The sequence below is a fragment of the Myotis davidii genome, unplaced genomic scaffold, assembly GCF_000327345.1.
Source record: "Myotis davidii unplaced genomic scaffold, ASM32734v1 scaffold36, whole genome shotgun sequence".
Lineage (NCBI taxonomy): Eukaryota > Metazoa > Chordata > Mammalia > Chiroptera > Vespertilionidae > Myotis > Myotis davidii.
Window position 1 is genome coordinate 1,243,368 of NW_006287829.1, and position 9,103 is coordinate 1,252,470.

The following is a 9,103-nucleotide window of genomic DNA, read 5'->3' on the forward strand; positions in this document are numbered from 1 at the left end:
GAGAGAACATGGCTACAGAACCTGGCTGGAGAACCTGGATAATGTGGCTGGAGAACCTAGCAAGAGAACATGGACACAGAACTTGGCTGGAGATTGTGGCTAGAGATCCTGGCAAGGCTGCTGATCAACTGAACGCTGTCTCTGTGTCATTCCTTCTTCGCCGACTCCGTCCACACCTTTGGGGACCCCTGGACCTGCTGGGGTTGGACCCCAGCAAGGTAGTATGGTTTAGAGGGAGGCAGGAAAACAGATCAAACTGTATAGGTTGTTAGATTCCATGTTAACAAGATGTAACTTGATCCGGGAAGAAATGGGAATCAGGCAGCAGAGGTGTGTAGAGACAGGGAAGTGGATGCCCTGATTTGTTAGAGGAGTAACTTTCCAATCATTGAGAAGGAAGAAACAACGCTGCAGGGATTTGGACTACACTTTAACTGAGCCATATTTCTCTTAGATTTGGAATTCTGTGCCTTTAGTGGCCACACTTTATGTGAAGTAAGAAGTAGTAGAGACAACTGCTCTCTTTAGTCATTTTTTGGCACCCATAAAGTGTGCTGCACGATGCCGGAGTCTATTCATTGTCTTCACTAGCTGAGTTTAGACAGAGACCCTCAAAAAGCTAGTAACTTTTGAAGTCCTAGCAAAGGTCAGGACTGTGAACCACCCAGTTAATTTAGGTAATAATAGTTGAAGCATCATCCCCACTTTAGTTCACTTAATTCCTTAGATACTTGTGTAGATCCTTGTTTATTGTTGATCAGATACTCTGCCCATTCCTGGAAATCATCTACTGATGAGCTAATCAGACACTCTGTCTATTCCTGGAAATTGTCTGCTGATCTGTGTGTCATTGAAACCTCCTTACCCTAAGGGCTACTCCAGATCAATAAAAGATTGGAGCGGCCTGAGCATCAGTGGAAGTCCTTCGGGACTTGCCCTCCTGGTCCCCCAATATTGCAAAATTATCTTGTGTCATTTCTCTCTCATTTGTTGTGTGGCTCCTCTTTCAGATACCGAACCCTACTCCACACAGAATGTGGAGGGAGTCTTACACGACACACTAGAGATTTATTTCATTAGGAGAGGAATTTGTATGATTAATAACAAAAGAAATACATATTAATACATGATTCCTAACTTTTATAGACATGGGAGAATTCTTTGGACATGGGATTCACTTCCACTTAAACTATTGGCAAGTGGTGATATGTTGGAGATAGGATACAAAGCATGATTTTAAAAAAAATATTTTTATTTATTTCAGAGAGGAAGGAAGAGGGAGAGAGAGATAGAAACATCAATGATGAGAGAGACTCATTGATCAGTTGCCTCTTGCGTGCCCCACACGGGGGATTGAACCTGCAACCCTGCCATGTGCCCTGACCTGGAATCAAACGATGACCTTCTAGTTCATAAATTGATGCTCAACCAATGAGACACACTGATCTGGCACAAGCATGATTTTAATGTTAAATTCCTTTACTCTCACACTGACTGTCAAAAGAGATGTTCTTTGATGTTAAGCTATGATCTCAAATAAAGTCATGCTCAGGGGGCTATCTTGAGGCTGAAGGCTAGAGTCATTACTCATCAAATTCATGGCATCCCATTTCTACCTCTATCATTATCTGAACTACTCAAGCGATCAGCTGATTTTTATTTCAGACCTTATCCAGACGGCTTTCCATAGTATAGAACATTATTAAAGCATTTGCCCTGATTTTACTTTTTGTGCTTCATGGTTTAAAAACAAACAAAAAAACAAATTTATGCCACATATTGTGTGGATATGATTTTCACGGTCCTGTAGTTTGTAGGACTCACTGAGTCCTTTTGAAAAAATAAAGTTATTCCTAGGATTTCATTTGTAGTAAGACAGTTCTGGCAGTTCTGTGACAGCAACATGTTAAGGATCATCAGGATTGAAGGCACAGTCGTGGAATTAACTCTGTTTTTTCTTTTTTCTCTTTTAATTCCAATTAAAAGATATTCTAACAGATTGGATGCTTTCTACTTACCTGTCTTCTGTCTGAGCTCTGACTTGCAACCAAGGAAATTCAGCTTCAATCTGTTAGAGCTGGAAGGGCCCATAGCATTGCCAAGGGCTAGCTAGTGTTTCAAGAATTTAGAACCCCTGGTGTATGAATAGTGATTAATGTGTGGTATTTATATTGCTAAATTTCCCAAGTAAGATGTCCTATAAAGTTTTCCTGTGTTGTTGAAACAAATCATTCTTGGTATTCTATATAATGCAGAGGTTACACATACCGTTACTATGCAAAATATCTAACCCATGATTCTGTAGATAAATACCTACATTCATAATACACAATTTTCAAAATGTTTTAAAATGTTCAAAATGTTTTATGCTTTATAATAAACTTTATGTAAAATCCTATGTATATCATTTTCAGTATACTTTATTATATAATAACTTGTGAATTGTACTTTTGTTTGAAATTTTTGTTTTCGATAGGTTTCAGAAGGAATACCATCATGCCTTTAATGTTGCTGTTACCTATGGTGTGATAATTCAAATTTTATTTTTCTAATGGAAAGAGTTCAATGTTTTCTTATAAAAACTCACTAAGAAATCAAAATTTTCTTACTGATATTATTATGAAAAGGAACAATCTCTGATTGAATATGATTTAGGATTTTCTCAATGCTTGATTTGCCAAATCTGATTATATTTCCTATTGATATCATAAGTAAGGCATATTAGGAATACTAATGCCAGTCTTGAGTCATGTACTGACTAGCTAAAGCATTAGCTAGTGAAGTATAAAAGTGTTGGGTTATTTTGTATGCATACAAATATATATCTAAATATATATGCTTATTATAGTGAATATTTTGAAACAAACACTCTTCACACATGTACTTCACATATATCTTATTCATATATATTTATATATTTCAGTTGTATTTTTCTTTTCCAAAGATGACCAGATGGAAACAATTGCTCAACAATAATTATTGAATATCTGCTTTAACCCAGACACTGTGTTTGAGGCTGGGAATATAAACCTGGAAAAGATACTATCTATGCCTTCAAGGAACGTGTATACCTAGAGAGTCGGATATGTTATAAATATTATAGGATGACAGAGATAAAGAAGGAAAATGAAGACATTTGGGAAAAGTTTAATGATTCAACAAGCTTTTGAGTTGAACCTTGTAATAAATTAGGTTTACTCATTCTGAGGAAGGAAAAAAGAGGAATTTCAACTGGAGACAGAAATCATGAGCAGAGTAATGAAAGCATCAAAGTACATCGTGTACTTGGTAAAAGGCATGTGATCCAGTGTGGTTAGAAGACAACATGGAATGCGTGACTGGATATGAACTGGAAAGAGCAAGTAGATCCAGCCTTGAATTGCATGCTTATGAGTCTAGGTTTATCCTATAAGCATTTGGAAGCCACTGAAAGCTTTCAGGCAAGGGTATAATACAGTAAGTGCTCTAGGATGATGATTCTGTTGGTAGAGAGCAGTTTGTAGTTAAAGTACTAGAGGAAGGGACTTGTCAGGGGACTAGAGTATCTGGGAAGATCTGATCATGTGATTCGGATTCTTGTCCTTGGAGGCAGATTGAAGACATATGGGCAGAAGGGTATGAAATCTTTGGTAGGGGGTTGGGGAAGAAAGAAGAACAAAAATAGGAGTGAAAGATAAGTTTGTTTCAGATTTCAGTTTTGAACATTTAAAAAAATATACAGAATTTGAGATGTTTGAGATTAAGATTGGGAAAGGAAATAATTAAGCAATATATAATTTCTGATAGGGGACTCCATGTAAGTAGATGAGTTCCCTAAAGAATATATAGAAAGAGGAAAAGCTGAAGGTGTGAGAGGACTAGTCTTGATGAGCCATGGGGAAGACAACATAAAAGAAGAGCCAAAGAAGTAAATGTAGAATCTGGTCAAAAGAAAAAAAAAATGAAAATATTTCGGTAGGAATGGAGTAGACATACTACTAATAACAATATCAAAAACAATAATAACAGCAAAAATTGACTTCACTCTTATTAAGCAATAGATTTTGCACTAAAATATTATATAGATTATCTCATTTAACCCTCATCATAAAAATTATTTTCATGTAATAGAAATAATTTACAACAATATTTTATTTTATTTATTTTATGGGCTCGTTTCTTTATTGATGCATGTATTAAATAAATACTTAGTTTTTTAAATGATTTTTTAATTTTTCAATTGGTGTATAATATTATATTAGTTTCAAGTGTACAACCCAGTGATTAGACATTTATATAACTGATAATGTGATCACTGTGATAAATCTAATACCCACCTGACACCATATATAGTTATTTAAATATTATTGACTATAATCCCTATGCTGTACTTAACCTTACCATGACTATTCTGTAACTACTGATTTGTATTTCTTAATTCACTCACCTTTTTCACCCCTCATCCCAATTTAGTGTTTTGATTTTCTTTGGGTAAATTCCCAGAAGTGGAATTGTTGGGTCCTTCTTTGTCTCTTGTGATCGCCTTTGTTTTAAGGTATATTTTGTCTGATATAAGTGTTGCTACCCTGGCTTTTTGTTTGTTTTAATTTTCATGAAATGTACTTTCCATCCCTTTATTTTTAGTCTGTGTGACTGTTAGTAAGTTTGAAGTTGTCCCAGAGCCTCTGTAAACTTCCTCATTTTTTAATTTCTTTTTTGTTTTTCTGTTCTGATTTCTTTGTTTTCTTATCATCCAAATCTCTGATTTGATTCTCTGTTTCCTCTACTGTTGATTTCCTATAATGTATTCTTCATTTCAGTTATTGAATTCTTCATTTCAGACTGGTCCTTTTTTATGTTTTCTAACTCTGTATTTATGTTTTCCATCTCTTTGTTAAGTTCTCACTAAGTTCATCTAGTTTTCCCCTAAGTTCTTTGAGCATCATTATAACCAGTGTTTTGAACTCTGCATCTTGTAGATTGTTTGTCTCCATTTTGTTTAATTCTTTTTCTGGAGTTTTGTTCTGTTCTTTCATTTGGAACTTTTTCTTTGTCTCCTCATTTTGGCTGCCTCCCTATATTTGTTTCTATGTATTAGGTAGAGTTGGTAGATCTCCTGGGTTTGGGAGAGTGGCCTTATGTAGTAGGTGTTCTGTAGGGCCCAGTGTTGTAACTTCTTCAGTCACCCCAGCAGGGCACTCCAGTTGTGCCCCCAACCATGTGGGCTGTGTATACCCTCCTATTGACATTGAGCCTTGATTGATGTTGGCCTGTAAATGGGAGGGATTTACCCTCAGCCCCATCAGCTGTGAGGACTCACTGAGACCAACGTGGAAGACCTACTGTGAAGGGGCCAATCTCAGATCAGGCCTTATTTTAGCTGGGCTTTGGTGCCCACTGAGTCCTCCCCTTGAGTGTGTCATTGGTGAAGGTAGTTGGGTGGTACTTTGGCATGGTCGGAAACTGACCACCAGGTGCACTGGCTTTGGGCCTCCCAGGAGATGCAGGCCAAGATCAGCTGCCATCTGTGCCCTGCATGGGGCCACTTGGCATGAGCTACAAAGCGATCTACAGGTGGCTGCTACTTGTGCTGGGCTTGGAGGTGCCCAGGAGAGGCCAAGCTGAAAACCAAGGCTGGCTGCTGATAGTGTCAGGCCTCAGGCTACTTAGCAAGATGTACAGGGTTTGCTGAGGCCAGTTGCTTGTTTGAGAGATTTTAGGAAAGTCCAAAGCAGGAGCAATGAATGGTAATGATATGGAAAAGCCACAGAAAATGGCTTGGATTGGGCCCAAAAGTTGGGTGGGGTGGGATCTCAGGGATTCACGAGGGTGGAGTGAACAATGTGAGCCAGGTTGATGAACACTCAGATATGGTGCCCACCTGCTGGCTCTCTGTATGTGTGTGTGTGTGTGGGGTGGTGGTGGGGGGGAAGCATGTCTCAGCAAAGGGACAATTACCTCTGCCAGGACTTCTGTCTGGGAGAAAGCTGCTCCTCCAGCCCTTGCCCTGATGTCAGATATTTCATTTTCTCTGTCCCTGGTACCTTTTAAGCTACTGCCCCATTGCTGGAGCTCAGAGCAATTGAGTCTGAGTACGTCCATGTAGGGACCTTTTAAGAGGAACTGTCTGGAATTGTAATTTTGATGTTATTGTGGGAGGATGTGAGTATGGCATTTACCCATACCTTACCTTTGCTGGAATGTAACAATATTTTAAATAAAAAGTACCTTTGGGAACCAAAAGCTCACATGGTGGAGGATGAAGGAATATGCTCGTGTGGAGGATGAGGGAATATGCTCAAGTAAGAGGGTAGAATCAATTCAGAGATTAGTAGGAATTGATAGACTATGTTCTTCAAATGCTACTGCTGGAATGACTTAAACTCAATTATGTTAATTTATTTCATCACTGTGCTCACTGTTTAGACTCCAGAAAGATAATGCAGAAATGTCCTGTTGGGGTAACTTGTCAACCTTTTGTTAAGGAAAAGCAACACCCTTTGAATACAATCTCACCAAACTAAATTCAGTGAGTGAAAGTAATTTGCTCAAAGGAAACGGGCGTTTTTAAAAGTGACCCATGCATTCCCAATTTAAATGTGAGGGAGCAAAGTACCTGGCCCAAATTTAGACAGTCAGTAAGTGAATGAATTCAAATGAAAGCTAAACTCTGGCATTCAGATCAAGAAAATTGAATAATGAGGAAAGACTCTTTTATAAAGCATTTTTAGTAGAGTCATTAGAATGGTGGTCAGGTAAAATTACTTCATGTGTCATGGAACCAGTTTTAAGTAATCAGAGCTATTCAGTGAAAGGAACTTTGCCAAGATTTTTAAAAAATATATATTTTATTGATTTTTTACAGAGAGGAAGGGAGAGAGATAGAGAGTTAGAAACATCGGTGAGAGAGAAACATCGATCAGCTGCCTCCTGCACATCTCCTACTGGGGATGTGCCCGCATCCCAAGTACATGCCCTTGACCGGAATCGAACCTGGGACCCTTCGGTCCGCAAGCCGACGCTCTATCCACTGAGCCAAACCGGTTTTGGCAAGAATTTTTTGCAGGAAAGAAAAGAAAACAGCAATTTGATGGTGGAAGAGGTGAAGAAATTATATATATATATTACAAACCAGGGAAATTCACATAGGCTTGTAGATGGAAAGAAAGTGAGAGGTTGAACAGAAGAGAGAAAGCACATTGATAAAACAAGATGTTGACAGAGGCAGGAAGGAGTGGAATAAAAAAGTTAGATGGACAAAAAATAAAGATTCTTCTTTTGAGATGCAAAATGAAGTTTTGATGAGTAAAGATACAGATAAATTTGGAGATGTACAGGAGGGAAGCAGAGGGAGTTCAAACCTGGTAGCCTCCATGTTCTCAGCAGTAGGAGGTAAAATCATGTGTTGAGATTGAGGGCAATGAGGGTAAGAATTGGGAATCTGAGGAAGGTGTGGTGAGAACAGCTGCTGTGTGGAATGGGAAGACCAGCCAAGTAGGAATGAGTAATAGGTTGCTAAGCAGCTCTGAGAGTTCAGCTAACATCAGAAATCATATATTTGTAGCAGAATCAATCAGTGTGGTTATTCAATTTTCTTAGTAACTCTTGGCAGCCCAAGAGGAGGAGGAGAACAAACAGATGGTAGGATTGATTTGGTAGTGGGATTGGCAAGGTAGGTGTGAGAGAAGGTCAAAGAATGTAGGAATCTGTTTCACTCAAGGAAGTGTGTTATCAGGGGGATCAAAATTAGGAGGAGGTGGCAATCACCCCAGGAAGGATTAGAGACTGCAGGAAACAGGAAGGGCAAAGCAATGGAGGGCATCAGCCTTTGAAACCTAGGACAGTTTTTGCGACCATGAGTGAATGGGATGGGGGTATGGAAAGGGGTTTTTCACAATTCTGGATATTATAGTAGAGCGCTTTTTATTTACAAACAGCCCATTTTTGTATTCATGGGTGTGGATTGCCAAAGCTGAATGGAAGTGATTGGCACTGGAATATAGGAGGGAAAGAATTTTGAGGGTAAATAGATGAATGAGTCATCTAAGTCATCTAGAATAGTGACCAGTGATAGACGAAAGGGAGAAAAAAGTCAGCTTTTAAATTGTTCAAATGAATTAATGAAGTATTTACTTGTAGATGACAAGCGGCTAGAAGAGAGTTTGATTTTTTAGGCTTTGTAGATGTAGGCCTTATTGAACTAAGATAAAACAGTGTTCCAGAGTTGGGAGAAGAAGTACAAGAAAACATCCCTTTTTCTATTTATGTAGTAAAACCTATCTGAATAGAACTCAAAACTCATTATAAGCAATTCCCATGAAAATGTTATGTTCGCAGCCCCAATTAACTCCTTATAATTACTTGAGATCTGAATGTGAAATCTGGCTCCCTATATGTAATCTGAAACCACAAACATTATCTATCTGGACCCTGATTTTAAAGATATGATAGAGCAGGGTTCTGACTAAATATTACATTGCCAGGCCTAATCCAGCACATGTTGTCACAGTCATCATCTGTTTGGAACAAAGAAAATTTGGTAATTACTGGCAGGCTTTCAAAATCCCAATTGATAGAGAGGACCATGACAGAGGCTTTGTGATCTTAAATATTTTATAAATCCCAAAGTGAGATGCTTAAATAGAAGCTAAATTTTTGTAGACTCTCGAGCAAGAGAGGTCTCAACTCAGTTTCTGTTTTCCTGAAAGAGCAAAAACATGTGCAGTCAGCGGGCTGTCTAGGGAGCCGACAGTGACAGGGGCGGCTTCTTTTCTTAGCTGGTGTAGGAGGAAGAGGTGGGCACGTAGGTACATCAATATGTGTTGGTGTCTGTAAAAGATGAGTGAGATCCAAAAACATACAAAGGCTGTGGAATGATAGAGGAGATGCCAGTACTGATTAAATAAACATATTGAAAGGGGGTTCAATGCAATGATCAGTTATTGATTCCAGATAGAGAATACAATTGATAAATTCCACATACTACAGAAAAGCCACTAAAATTGCATTCCCTAGTCTAAAATATATTCAGTAGTTTTTCTTACGAATTTGGTAAGATGTTTGAAATACTGTTTTCTGCTTCTTTGTTGGCAAATAAAACCAGAAAACTTTTTCAGGGTATCCT

At 38.3% G+C, this 9,103-nt stretch overlaps 1 protein-coding gene across 1 annotated transcript in view; it reads left to right on the forward strand.

Annotated features, from left to right (window-relative positions):
- PCDH7 (protocadherin 7) overlaps positions 1–9,103 on the forward strand; it is a 440,609-nt gene that overhangs the window by 82,231 nt on the left and 349,275 nt on the right. The window lies entirely within an intron of this gene.